General features: G+C 46.8%; 1 protein-coding gene across 1 annotated transcript in view; it reads left to right on the forward strand.

Annotated features, from left to right (window-relative positions):
* Positions 1 to 12,741: 12,741 nt before the first annotated feature.
* The window catches only part of Tacc2 (transforming acidic coiled-coil containing protein 2), a 179,699-nt gene continuing 177,380 nt past the window's right edge, over positions 12,742 to 15,060 (forward strand). The window contains exon 1 of the mRNA XM_050165932.1: positions 12,742 to 12,965. The gene's annotated coding sequence lies outside the window, so the exon portion shown is untranslated. The remainder of the gene's footprint in view (positions 12,966 to 15,060) is intronic.

The following is a 15,060-nucleotide window of genomic DNA, read 5'->3' on the forward strand; positions in this document are numbered from 1 at the left end:
TCACAATCTTTGAGAATTTAAAAATTGACTGTGTCATTTTCTGGTCACTGAGACTGATTTATCTAGTTTGTAGTAGGACAAAGTGGCTTACTGGAGTATGCGTCCAAGGAGGGAAGGAGAGTAGGGTAAGTGAGGACTTGATGCATACAATAAGAGCCCATGGTTAGCTCGGGCTCCAGCAAGCCAGCAAGAGAGACAGAAAGCTCCAGGAGCGAGTGAGAGACAGAGAAGGTGGAAAAGGAGGGCATCCTAAAAAGGGTGAAAGTAAAGAATTTCCAGGAGGTGGAGGGGAGAGAGACTTAGAAAGGGGGCTGTAAGTGGAAATTTTGCCAGAGGGAAGATTCCAGCAGTGTAGGATTGGAGCTGCAGGGAGGAGAGTGGAGACTTTGTAAGACTGAGTCACAATCTGAGGGCACGGGAGAGGATCAAGGTCTGTGAGAGAGATGCCTGGGAAGAGCAGAGAGATGTCCCTCCTTCGTGTGATGGGCACCCAAAGGTCAAAAGGAGGCTGCCTAGCTTAACAGCACGGCTTTTTAATCTGTCTCTACTGAAGAGGAGAGAGACAGACAGAGAGAGGCAGAGACAGACAGAGATCAGGCAGCCCTGAGACAACCCTTACCCGAGTAAATGAGAAGAGACTAATGAGTAGAGTAGGTGGCAGAGAGAAATAGCCAAAGAGACAAACTCTAAAATTTGGAGTCAGATATGGTGGATGGCAGAGGCCAGCAGAAGCAAATGATCCATACCACAGGAGGGCTAAGTTTGCTGTTTTGGTTAAGTTAAAGAAGACACCATACCCCCAAAGGAGGACCCAGTGTTCCTTCCCTCCAGGTTTTGGCACCAAATGTAAGTAGGTCCAGCAAGAAGCCACCTATCAAAGTCACTCCTTGGATACAAAGCAGTTTACTTTAAAACAAATAAACAGCAGGGGAAAAAAACCTAGCAGGCTGGCTTGGACAGCACCCAGTTGCAAGACTTGTTGGGTTTTATATGGGTATACGGATGACAGAGGCTGCTGGAAAACTGGAACAGCCAGGGGATTGGTGTGAGGACTCTCTCAGACAAGATGGGGTGCTGGCAGTTGCAGTTAAGAGGACTCAGTCAGCCTTTAGAGCTTTGGAGAAACAGCACGGCTTTTTTATCTGTCTCTACTGAAGAGGAGAGAGACAGACAGAGAGAGGCAGAGACAGACAGAGATCAGGCAGCCCTGAGACAACCCTTACCTGAGTAAATGAGAAGAGACTAATGGGTAGAGTAGGTGGGTTTCTTGGCAAAACCCAGCTCAGGTAGGAAGGATGCCATCCTCCTAAAACATTGCCGTCAGCACTGGGCCCTCTTCATGACCTGGTGAACAAGCCAGTAAGCAGGGTTCCTTCACGGTCTCTGTTAGAGCTATACCTCTAACCCCTGGGTGTTCTAGAAACCGGAGCAGCTGTTATCTTGCTTTATGTGTGGGTATGTATGGATATATAAAATACACATGCATATACATGTATATATAAAACAGCCCCTACTATTTTGCTTTTAGCTCAGGTGTACAAGTGCTACCTATATTCCTCCTTCTTTGCTTGCCTGGTTCCTGTCTTCCACCCTGACTCTTTTTATTTACTTCCGAATAGTCCTTAATTCTTTTCATTTCCTTGTGTTCTTCAATGACCTTTATTAGGTTTGTAGTTGAATGTGTTTCTCTATGAGTATCTTATAATTTATTATTTCCAGGTAGCTTTGCCTTTTTCTCTCTTTCTTTGCTGAGTTTAATCAATAATCTTTTTGTTCGTGTCTAGTCATCCTTCCTTCCTTCTATCCTTCCTTTCTTTTTTCTCTCAATTATTTCTGAATCTTGTTCTGTTACAGTTAATTGCCAGTTTTTAATCTTTGATTTTCAAGTTAAAAGTGAACAGTCCTCTAGACTAGCTTTGTTTATTTCTATTTGCACTGTTAAGTTTCTTATCCAGGGTACTTTCCATATAGTCAAATGTTTGATGATATTTCGTTTTGGTGAGAGTGCTGACTTACAGTTTCTTCCTGCTTCTAGGCTAGTTTTAGTGTGTATAAAGAGTTTCTTGATGGATGTGTGTGAAGAATTTTCTCCTGACTTCTCTTTTCAGTGGCTCTGTATGGATCTGTTCGCAGTTTTGTACATCTTTGCCAGGCTGGTCTATCTCAGGATTTCCAGTTGTCAGTCCTAGTTCTGGCTGCACAGGGAGGCCATGCTTTCTATGATCAGGTGCCAGGAACATTTCCCAGGCTTCTGATTCTGTGTTTCTGTTTCTTTCTTGGAGAACTCTAAATGTTCTTCCTTCTTTCAACACATAGGGTGCTTCTGTTGTTTCTGCTCATCACTCCCCACTCCCCTTCCCCAGAGTCCATGTATTTTGAAGACTGCCTTTAACTTCTGTCTGCCCCTCTAAGTCCCCTTGTAAGCGTTACAGCTCAGATGGAAAGGTATCCTGGCAGTTGGGAGCCAACAAATACCACAAAGTCACCCCGAACAACAGACATCACACAAGAGATTTATTGGGAGAGAAAAACTGAGAGAGTGGCTATCTCTGCTCAGGAGAGAAACAGCAGAAAATTGAACCAAATAGAGGGCCTATATAGGGCTTCTTAGGGGTGGAGCTTTCCAGGGTGGGGATTGGTGGGCTCTCAAGTCCAGAGCTTGGGACAAGTAAGAGATTGGTGGGATTTCAAATCCCAAGCTTGGTGGGATTCTGTGGTCAGACTCTGGGCCAAACTCTGGGATTGGTTGGATTTTGTGCTTAGGGATTGGTGAGATTTTGTGGCCAGAGCTTGGTTAGGGGCAGGGTGTTTTTCCTTGGCTCTGGTCTCAGGGCCAGGGTGTTCTTTCACTGGCTCTTTTTATCTTACACCCTGTGTTTTTAAATTTGCCCCCCCCCTTAATCCTACTATGGCCATTTTAAAGGACCTGACATGAACTCTAGTTCCACCCAGGATCCATTATTACCTGCTTCTGTTTCTGTACACTTTCCTTGGGAGGTCCAGTCAGTCTGCTGCCTGGAGACATTTGGAGGAGTGAGGAAGGCAAAACTTGACAAACTGTGCTAAGAAGGTTTTATGACTGCACTCCTTTTTCACAGCTATTTCAAAGAATGTTTATACTTTTCATTCCCTGAAGGCAGAGAGACTTGTTTATGTGTATACGCTCCTCCTCCTCCTCGGTGCTTGTCATCACGGTCATCACATGGGGAAGGAGGTTTGGAGGCAGGGAGTTAGGGTGCCTCTATTATTTCCAGCTACCCGGAAAGCTAATATAAAGAGGCGGAGGCTCTGGGCCCTCCCCCGGGGGGCGTTAATACTTACCAAACTCTCCCTCGACTTCAGAGTTCTTAGATTCCATTAGATCGGGATTGGTGGAGCGACACGAAGATGAAAGGGGGACGTTTGGGGACGGAAGAGTCCCGCCTGCAGGTCAGCTCCCCTGTAGTCAGGGCGTGGCAGATACCAGCAGGTTTAATGTGTGCATCTCCTGACCGGAGGCTTCCATGGGTGTTATCAGTCAAGGTAATTTTCCTTCCAGAGCTTCTCAGGCACCTGAGGCTTTAGGTCAGAAACCCTTCAGATTATATGGAATACTTAAATTTCTAGTTGATTAAAAAAAAAAAAACTATGTATGGATATTTTGTCTGCATATGTGTCTGTATGCCACTTGTGTGCCTGGCACCTGCAGAGGCCAGACAAGGGTATCAGGTCTCCTGGAAGTGGAATTACTGATGGCTGTGATTGGCTGTGTGGGTGCTGGGAATTGAACCTAAGTCCTTTGGAAGAACAGCCAGCTCTCTTGTCGCCCCCCCCCCCCCCGGGTTTCTCCGTGTAGCCCTAGCTGTCCTAAAACTTGTTCTGTAGACCAGGCCGGCCTCAAATTAACAGAGATCTGCCTGACTCTGTCTCCCAAGGGCTGGTGTTTATCACCACCACCCAGTAGCAGCAAGCATTCTTACCTGCGGATCCTAGCATCCATGTTGGGCAGCTCACAACTCCAGTTCCTGAAGGACCTGACACTTCTGGCCTCTAAGGGCACCCACGTTCATGTGCACATACCCACATTCAAACATACATTAATTAGAAGAATGAATCTTTTAAAAATAAAAAAAAACCTTTCTATTTAAATAATTGTAGAGTCTAATAACAGTATTTACGAAGTCCTACAATGTCATGTGGAGGGCAGATGTGTTCAGTTTCTCAGCTGGGCCTTAACAGATGTCTTGTTGCTACTGATACCTTTGGCTCTGCTGTAATTGACTCGCCTGCCATCCCTCCTCCACTTTAGATGGCTGTCATGTGGTTTGGCCTGGAGCAGTCTCTGTCCTCACTCTATCCCGCCTCACCCCTTCCTCAGCCCATGGTTCCCAATTATATCGATACTGCAGTCGATTCCCAAATGTGACCGCGCAGCTCAGTTTTTGGGTTCAGATTGATGTCTGAATTCCTTGTGGGTTGCTTCAGCTTGTTTTCATAAGCCGTGCGGTTTCTGCTAATCTCATCGGCAGAGCGGGGCCCGTGGAAAGGGTGAATAAGAGAACCACATCCTGGAGCGTGTCGTCACGTATCCGTGCAGCAGGAGCAGAGACCCTCTGCGGCAAATCCAGATGCGAGCTCGTGTTTTTAGTCAGAGCCCAGGGGCTCTGCAGAGCTAATATCATATTGCTGTTTCAGAACAGGATCCTCCGAGCCCCATCCCAGAAGTCTGTTCGCCATAGATTGACACCAGCGGCCATCAGGCAAAGGCCATGCTTGTCGATGGCCATCTAAACAGAGGGACCCATTGCTCAGACCTCCTATGTGCGGCGTTCTTTGTAATCAGATGCACAGGTCCCAGTGCCAACCCGGGCTGGGCATGGGCTGCCGTGAAAGAAATTTAACAGACCCTGTGGTGAAATCTGATTGGTTAACTTATGCGTCATCACAAACTACCCCCAAACACTTGAGGATCTCAAACAAGAGAGACCTCTTTAGCTTTTATTCTGTGTGCTAATACTTTCAGGTAGGCCAGCTCCTTTTCTGGGTGGTTCTCTTGGTTTCTGTTGGGCTATGTCTGTGGTCTGCTGTGGGCTGGCTCGCTTTCAGTCACCACTCACCAGCCGTAGAGACAGAGAAACATGCTAGCTCAGCGTAATCCCAGAACGAGGTAAACTGAAGTTGGGCCTGCAGCTTGTTAGGATGGTGGTGCAGAAATTCAATGGGATGGCTCTCGTCAGTCTGCTGGCTGCGTCACTGACTGCCACCCAGCCCGTGCCCAGTGGTGTAATCATGGCTCCCTGGGAGGGTACTTCCAGAATCCTGATGGGATGCAGATAGTGGAACAATGGAAGTAAGTTCCCAGGGATCCAGAGTGACCTTCTCCAGCTGGAATGTCTATTTCCTCAGGAGGTAGTGAATTTCCCACGACTAGCAATACCCAGACAGCACTAGAGAGTCTATAACTAACCCAGGTTCTACTTTAAAGAGGGACGGCTTGACAGACAATGATGCCAAAAGTACCTGGGCCTCCAGCTCCCAAAAAACAAAATGGTGCTGATGGGCTGGGCTGTCACGACATACCTCAAACATCCTGTGATGTCACTCTCCGTCTCCTCACTAAAACACAGCACAGGGGTTCAGGGCAGAGCACTCCTGCCTCCAGAAGCTCTGCCTCCCAAGCTAGCTTATGTCCTCAGTTTGGTTACAGCCTCTCTTTCTATCTCACCAAGTACCCTGTGTCCCTTTTCACCAGACTTGGACTGCTCTCTGCCCCAGTTACATGGACCCACTCAGTCTTTGTCCACTTCCGACCCTATCAGCTGGGACTTGCCTCAGCTCTGGCCCCTGTTCACAGTTCTCTTGTCTCAGCAATCTTCTTGCTTGATCTAACCAACGGCACGCCTAGGCTTCCTTTCTACAACCCCCTCAACATCCCAGACAGAGACAAGCTATGGAGAAGAGGGGACATGTTTGTAAACAGAGAAGTCTGGGAGACAACTTGGTGTCTACTACAGTTGGGAAACATTCTTCTGTGGGCATGGGAAAGTCTTGTTAGACTACTGCTAAGTTTTTTCAAAGGGAGTTTCGAAAACCCAGTTTTGTCTTTTGTGGGTTTTCTGCTTATAAATGTGTTTATACTGAGAGTGTAGCTTTTTGGTAGATATGTTGCCTACATTCATGAGGCCCTGGGAGAAGTAGGTATATACATATAAATCTCCTCAGATGTCATCTGGGGTTTCCCTGTCCCTTAGACTCAAACTCAATTCTACATAAGCAGCAGATCTTTGAAGTCTATCCGAGATCATGCAGCCCCAAGGGCTCTCCCTCTCTGGCCTCCTGTGCCTTCAGGCTTTTGCTTCTCTTTGCTCTATTTATCATCCCCAATCACTCCTACCAAGACCTAATAAAGCAAGGCAGAGTGAGTATGTGTGTAGGAGGGTGGGGGGCAACATCAGGAAGCCTCTCCTCACTGGTGCAGATCCCCATAACCGGCCTGTGTAGTGGAACTATCCTGAGTGCTCCTGATGTGAGCTGATTGGTAGAAATGTCACAGTCGTGCGGAGCTAGCCTTGGAGCAGCTAGTCCAGGCTGGCTACCTGTCCCAGCAGGAGTGAATATGTCAGTGTTGCCTCTGATCAGAGTCCTGCAGGGGAGCAGGAGGTCCTACATTGTCCACGCTCTAAAGTTCTGCGGGAATGAACTGTGGATGTCCAAATTTCCCAGAGGCCTGAGAAATGGAGAAAGGGAAAGTACAAGACCCGCAAGGGAGGGTGTGAAGGAAGAGCTGTCATTTCGCTCAGACCTCAGGGAACAAACAGGTCCCTGGTACTAATGAAAGTCTCCTGCCAGAGTGACAACCAGGCAATGTCTCTTCGTAAATCTCTCTCCCGGGCGACAGCTGTTTGTTTGTATTGAAGTGGGAACATGATAACAGAGCTATAAGTAGCCCTGTGCTTAGCTGGGCAAGGTAGGGTGTCAGAGCAACTGAACTGGATCCCGGGAGGGAGAAGCTGAGCTTCCTGGCTGCCTAGGAAGAGGGCTGGCTGGCTGGCTGGAGGACCAAGCTGGTGTGGGCAACTGGACTGACCAAGCTGCTGGAGACTACCCTGATCTTCTCATGGTGAGTAATATGACCTGGGCCCCACTTTCTGCTGGTGCAGCCGGTGGACTGATGACCAGGGGCCATAGCAGGCAGGACATGAACCACTCATCTGTACTGGCTTCTCGGCTCTTGCCCCAGAGAAGCACCTTGCAGGCATGAGGGATGAGCCGGACAAGACTGCCTGGCACAAGCCTGTGTGTGGCTAGCCCTTGGTCCAGCTCCTTCATGCTAAGAGATGATGGGGGAAATCACTGACACCTTCCAGGCCTCGGTTCTCCACAGATGAAAGGAAGTCGTAGAGAAGACGTTCTTCTCCACTTCATATTTCCCCAACATTTCCATCTGTATCTGGAAAAACTCCAGAATTTATCAAGTGTTTGAAATGCTCCAAGGAAAAAGAATTTTTTTTATATATATCAAAATGATATTAATTCACTGTGTCCAAGGGGAATGGTGGCACCAACCGTGGTTACAGCAGCCACCACTAAGTTAACAAAAGTAAATGTCCAATCAGGTCTGTTCTTGGTGTGACCTTAGTAATGGACAGTGGCTCAGGTCAATGAGTGTGGCCCATTTTGCTCATCAAGATTCCCTTGTCTGAACATGCCAGCTGTCTGCATTGCTGGAGTAAGACAGAACCCAGGTGCCTTACCCAGGAGCCAGGTGCAGTTATCAGGAGCTGATGCCCGTTACCTGGTGACCCACTTACGGGCCTCCTCAGATAGAGTAGCCACATTTTGTGTCCAAGGGGAACAACTGCAGCTCTGGTCAAGCTGAATACCCTGATCTGCTTGACAACCGGCTTTCTTCTTCCATGCTAACAGTAGGCACTTGGCTTTATGGAAACAACCCTGTGTGTGCCAGCCTATGAGGCCCAGTAATGTGTTTTTTTTTTTTATTGTTGTTGTTGTTTTTTCCCCTGAAATACAGCATGTCAGTAAATTCTGTCTTGGGATGAATCTATAGAAGCATATGCCCCCGTGGGCAACTGTCTCACATGTGGTTGAGAAACACTGAAGAAATACCTCCCATGCTCACGCCCTGAGAAGAAAGGGATGTAGGGGAGGATCAAAAAGTCCTGCCTGCCCCAGAGAACCTAAACAACAAAGAGGACCCTAAGAGAGATATACATGGATCTAATCTACAGGGGAAGTAGAAAAAGACAAGATCTTCTGAGTCAATTGGGAGCGTGAGGATCATGGGAAAGGGTAGAAGGGGAGGGGGAGGAAGGGTGGGAAGTGGAGAAAAATATATAGCTCAATAAAAACAATTTGAAAAAGAAAAAAAAAAGTCCCACCTGGAATTCTAGTCCCACCTTCGGTAGGGTACCTGCCCTTTGGCCACATCTGACCTTAGTGAGTTTCTGGTTTCTCACCTGCTGAAGAGCAATAATAGTTCTGACCAATAGGTTGGCTACAAAGATTATACACGAACCAAGCATAGTACCAGGACTATGGTGAGCCCTCAGCAAATAATATTTACTCAAAAAGAGCCACCTCCCTTCAATAACAGTCATAATGATAAAATGTTGGCAGAGCTTCTCTGTGTTTCAGCATCTGCTCCCAAATAACCACACAGAAATGTCTTATTAATTATAAATGCTCGTCCAATAGCTCAGGCTTGTTAATAGCTAACTCTTACAACACACACCTATCTATCTATCTATCTATCTATCTATCTATCTATCTATCTATCTATCCCATTTATATTAATCTATATTCTGCCACGTGGCATCATCTCTCTTCCTCCAGTGTCCGGCTGGCAACTCCTTTGACTCCACCCTCTTCTTCCCAGTATCCTTAGTCTAGCTTTCCCACCTAACCTTATCCTGTTTAGTTATTGGCCAGTCTGCTTCTTTATTAAACCAATCACAGTGACATATATTCACACAGTGTAAAGGAATACTCCACAATAAAAAACCTCTGGTCCTGGAGTGCCTGGGGTTTTTAGCTCCAGGGTAACTAAACCAAGAGGAAGCGTGTCTGACTGGGACTGGTTCTTAGACCTGAGTCTTCAATGGGCAATACATTCTTTTTTTAAATATTTACTTATTTATTAAGTATACAATATTCTGTCTGCATATATGCCTGCAGGCCAAAAGAGGCCACCAGATCTCATTACAGATGGTTGTGAACCACCATGTGGTTGCTGGGAATTGAACTCAGGACTTTCGGAAGAGCAGGCAATGCTCTTAACCGCTGAGCCATTTCGCCAGCCCTGGGCAAAACATTCTTGTTGATTAGTTTTAGCTGCTTGACACAACCTAGAATCACCTGGAAATGAGGAATTACTACATGAGGTTGGCTGCTGGCATGTCTGTGTGGGATGGTCTTGATGTTTAATTGAGGTGGGGAGACCCCCCTGAATGTGGGTGGTGCTGCTCCCTAGACAGCGAACCCTGAACCCTGAACAAAGCTCCACCAGGAGGAACTGAGAGGAGAGCAGCAAGGATCCATGTGTTCTCTCTCTCTCTCTCTCTCTCTCTCTCTCTCTCTCTCTCTCTCTCTCTCTCTCTCTCTCTCTCTCTCCTCTTCACCGGATGTGACACTTTGACTTCTTTCCTGCCTTCCCTTCCCTTGGCTAATGGAGTGGAGCCAGGGATTGTAAACCAAATAAATTCTTCTCCTTAGCTGCTTTTAGGCAGGGTTGTTTATCATAGCAACAGAAATGAAACTAGAACATTGTGTCAAAGACCTAGGTGCTGCCTGACTACAGGATGCAGGTCCAGATTTGGGGCTGGTGTTCATTTCTCAAGAGCAACTCCTTCTGGGCAAAGTGCCTAGGGGTATTTTTTCATTTTTTGCACGTCTGTCTTGTCCTCCTCAGCCTCTTCTCTGTCCCTTTAATCTTCCAGTACCAGGACCAAGCTGGCCCAGACAATTACTCCACTCTTCCTTGCAAACCCTCCTCTACTCTTTCTCCTAGCTTCTCTGTTCCAGGCCAGGCCCTCTGTGTCCTCACCAGTTAAACGCCTGGCACTTTATACCCTAACAGCCCCTGTAAGCAGTTAGCAGTGTATCTGGAGACCTCTAGACTACTGAAGCCAGTGAGATCAGATGTCCCATCTGCCCCACTCTGAGCCCTGCAGGTCTTCTCTACGGCTTTTTTTTTTCTTTTAAAATCATTCTTTGACTTTTTTTTTCCCCCAAGTGTCTTCAAATTTCTTCTTTTGATGGATTCCAAATTCTGTTTGTATATTGAGCTCATAAGGTCCAGTGCTGGGGATATGGCCATATTTGGAAACACAGTCCTGAAGAGGGGCTCATAGTAAAATGAGGCCATACTGGTAGGCCTTAATCCACAACTTGACTGATGTTCTCATAAGCAGCAACTGAGAGACGATCATAGAAAGGCATTTGAAGAGGACAGACGTCTCCAGGGCCGAGAGAGGCATCCCAGGCAATGCACCTGTACCAAGAGAGGGCAATGCACTGCTGTGTTTACCTCTCCATCCATGGCATTCCCTACGTTCGCCTCAGTCACTCAGCCATGGTTCCCTGCCCAGAGCTGACCCTTCATGGCTCTGGGCCTTGAACCCACTCACATTCTTGGAGATATCTTGAACACTCACTGAACACTCACACCTTTTGAGTATGAGCTGTAGAGCTGGGGGTCAGTGACAAGAATCATGTCACCGAAATACACGGAACCGAAAACTGGGCGCTGCGCATGGCCCCCTCTTCAGAGCCCTGTGTACCTCAGGGCTGGCTAGTTTCACGTTTCCCCCTTCCTTCAGGAGCAGTCTCCCTCTCCTTCCACTTCCTGTTGTCTAGCTTTCACTGGGTTTTACGTCTGTTCAAGATCCCCTTCTTCATACACCACTGCTCATCCAAGACCTTTGCTTCATAGGGTTTTTCTCTAGCCTAGAAAAACTCCCCTGTGATTTAAGAGTTCTTTTTCCCATTTCTCTAAGCCTTGCTGTTTGATAAGCACAACAGAAGCAATCTTCAAACCTTTCCCCCTCAATGCCAGTATTCCTCCCCTGCCCCAACTATACATCGCACAGAACTCTAAGATGTGAAACTCAGCTTTGCAAGAACTCTAGGCAGGCATGGCAATGTGCACCTTTGATGCCAGTGCTTGGAAGGTGGAGGCAGAAGAATCAGGAGTTCAAGGCCAGCCTGGGCTATACAACCACCCAGGACTACAGATCTCAAAAACTCAAGGAAACAGTTGTGATGAAATTCAGGTAACATAAATTTACATATTTAATTTTAATTTTTATTTTTTGGTTTTTCGAGACAGGGTTTCTCTGTAGCTTTGGTGCCTGTCCTGGAACTAGCTCTTGTAGACCAGGCTGGCCTCGAACTCACAGAGATCCACCTGCCTCTGCCTCCCGAGTACTGGGATTAAAGGCGTGTGCCACCACTGCCCGGCTCATATTTAATTTTTAAACAAGCAACTCAGTAACCGTCTGTATGCATACTGTTCCAGAATGTCACTGGTAGAGTTGCTACCTCTAATTCTAGAACCCCCTTTTTTTTTTTTTTTTAAATTATTTGTGTTTTACCTGTATGTATGTCTGTGTGATAGTGTTGGATCCTGGAGTTACAGACAGTTGTGAGCCTTCATTTGGGTGCTGGGAATTGAACCTGGGTCCTTTGGGAGAGCAGTCGGTGCTCTTAATCACTGAACCATCTCTCCAGCCCCTCTAGAATACTTTTATCACACCAAAATAAATCTCTGCACCCAACCATTCAGCTGTTCTAGTCTTTCCCTAGCTCCTGGGAACCACAACTTTTCTTTCTGTCCCTGTGGATTTGTCAATTCTGTCGATATAAATGGAGTCACCTGATGTGTGGCCTATTGTGTCTGTCTCCTTTCACTTCTCAACACTTTGGACACTTAACAGAGTGGTATCATGAACCAATGCTTTCTTTTTATGGCTGAATAATATTCCATTGTGCAGTTAGAAAGTTGGTGATCTGGGCACACGTCCACAATACACAATCCTGCTCTATTCAAATGCAAAGTGGACTCGAGCTCTTTTGCCCCCAGTTCTCCCCGAGAGGGGCCTTAAACACCTCCAGGGAGTGTGTAGTATTCACCTGGTACCCAGGGATCCTTGAACAAAATGCTGATTTGTTTCCCTGAATGGGTTCTGTCTGGTCACAGGGTCAGAGCCTTCTGGAGGTACTTTCTTTCACTGGAAGTAAAAAGTGAAGGAATCATGGGAGTAGAAGCCAGTGGGCAGGAGAATATTTGACTGGGTGCCTGGGGCTCTATCAGGTCTGCAGGTCTCCTTCACCCCAGAGGGCAGGCAGCCTGCCTATCAGCAAATCCAGTCACACAGTATTTTTTTTTTTTTTATGACTTCACTAGTTGAAACACAAGCCACGCCTGGCTAAGTTCATTCTGCACACACCAACCGTGCCAGACTGCCACGTCATCTGCTTTCCACGAGTTTTCTGTCTTCCCATAGTATCCGCGGTGGAATTTCCCCAGGTGCACACAAGAAGCTCTGTGAACACGTGACTTCTTTCTAGAAAGAGATCTGTTCCCTGATCTCGTGCACAAAAGCAAGCAAGGCTAGGCGTGACCAATGAGAGGGCAGGGACAGCTTTGGTTAGAATAAGCCGGCTCTGAAAGGAGCCTCTGCTAACGTCACCAAGGGGAAAATGCTTGGCGGAGAGGCCCTGGGAGGGACCAGCTGGGAGGTGCAGAGTCCCAGGCAGGAAGGCTTGGATAAGCTCAGCCACAGCCCAGGTATGAAGCCAGCTGGTCTGTCTGTGACAGCACCTGGCTGGGGAACGGTCGTTCGTCCAACTGGAGCAGGGCGCAGCTTAGACCTCACTGGTTTTTGAAAGGATCAGGAGAAAGTCCAGTTGTTGAAAAGCAAACTCTCGGTGGGCTGAAACCTCCAAAGTTCAGACTATCCCCGAAGGTAAGTGGAAGCAGAGGTAGGGCACCTGCCTTTCTGGCCTGGGGCAGCTGAAGGATGCCTGTCCTGTAGTCCCCAGAGGAGAGCTCTGATGTGACTTTGCCGCCTTCTTCGCCACCTCAGAGTCATGCTGTGTCAGAAGTTTTGCCGCTTGCTTTTGCCTGTTCAAAAGCCAGCTCAGTACTTGGAAGGTGGAGGCAGGAGGATTGGGCCATCCTTAGCAACATTGAGTTTGAGACTTTGGGGGAAAAAAGCTTTTATGGTTTTTAATAAAATTATTAAATTTATTTAGTGAATGAATATCAAAAATTAATATTATACCTGGGCATGTTGGTGTATACCTTTAATTCCAGAGACAAGCAAATCTCTGCAAGTTCATGGCCAGCCTGGTCTACACAAGTGAGTTCCAGGACAGCTAGTGATGTGTAGAGAGACCCTGTCTCAAAAAGGCTAAGAAGGAAAAAAATTAAAATTACAATGGACCATGTGAAATTTAATGTCATATATTTTAGCCTGGTACATACAAGGAACTTAACAACTGATTAAGGAATATTGATTCTAGCAACATTATTTGCTTATGAGGAGTCTTTTAGAATGAACAAAAGAAAAATAAATGGCACAGATCAATTTTAAATTAAAGACTTTTTTCATTCCACAACTTAGTATGTGGGGTGAATATTCAAAACACATTGCCTAAAATTATTGATAAACTATATTCTCTTAGTTTAAATGTTAGGAACAAAAGACTTGGTTGTTTTTTTTTTTGAACAAGAGACTTTTGCACGAGGGTGACATTACTGCCATTTCATCAGTTTTGAGGTATTTTAGTTTATCCGTACTGGGATTGGACCAAGGTCTTGTGTATTCTAGACAAGGGCTTCCTTGCTGAGCTGCATTCCCAGGCTCCAGGTTCATTTAATTGGGCCTGCTCATAATACTTACATTTTATTGACCCGCGATTGTTCAGTATGCATAGCATGGACATGTTACTCCATCAATGCTGGCTGAATAACTAAGCAAACCAATTGGTTAATTTTAAGTTTTGTTTTTAAAATTAATTCATTTTAATTTGTGTGTATGCGTGTACATGCACACAACCATGCCGGGAGTCAGACTCTTGCTGTAGTTCACTTGCAGAGGTCAGAGGACAACTTTCAGGAATCCTCACCACCTACTTACTGATCAAGGCCAACAATGTCTCTCTGGTTTCTGGGCTGCATCCTCCAGGCTAGCTGGCCTGCAAATTCCTTGCCATTCTTCGGCCTCTGCCTCCCATCTTGCAGTAGGAATGCTGGGATTACAAATGCAGGCAACCCTATCTGGCTTCCTACTTGGCTTTTGGGGTTTGAACTCTGGTCCTCCACACTGCTTGAGATTGGTGTTCTCCGAGGCACCGGCTTTAAAATGCATCCGATTTTTTTCCCCTCAAAGTTTCTGTGGTTTAATTTCTCCATGAAGAAAATAAAGGGAAGGTGCCAGCTTGGTCCCTGAATTCTAGTGAGTGATACCAGGCAAAGGACAGGGCCTCTCTGTGCAGGGCACATTTTAGCTGGGAGGATTGTCAGTACTGTCCCCGAATGCCCCACAGCACGGTTCTGTTAGTCTCAGCAGCTTCATAAGAGTATTTATTCCTAGCCTGGCCCCGAGATCCCTATTTTCCTCATCAAGGAGCCCGCTCTGCTTTCTTTAAAGACATACACAGAAGTGAAGCTGAGTTCATGAGCCAAGTGTTCAGAGGGAAGAACAACAACAACTCAACCATGTTGTTGGAGAGAAGGGGATTTCCCACCTCCTAATGTTTGGCAGCGGGCTGCACTGTCCTCCACAGCGAGAAAGCAGCCGCACTGGCTTTGCAAACTGCGTACAATTGGAAACAGAAAATCCTCCTGGGAGCGGGGTTCCCTAGGCTTCCTGGCATTAGGGGGAGCCTTTTGTCACTCGTTTGTGTATGTGCATATGTGTGCACACTGGCGTTAACTCAGACTCAGGAACAAACTTGCCTGTCAGAAGCTGCTGCCAAGCCTGGGTGGGGAGTGAAAGCGGCAGCCCGCGCTGGGAAAGAAGTCTGGGTGGCATGTTGCAAAAGAGAACCCAAAGT

The sequence above is a fragment of the Alexandromys fortis genome, unplaced genomic scaffold (genome assembly GCF_014885135.2).
Source record: "Alexandromys fortis isolate MF-2015 unplaced genomic scaffold, M_Fortis_MF-2015_v1.1 scaffold_146, whole genome shotgun sequence".
Classification (NCBI taxonomy): Eukaryota; Metazoa; Chordata; class Mammalia; order Rodentia; family Cricetidae; genus Alexandromys; species Alexandromys fortis.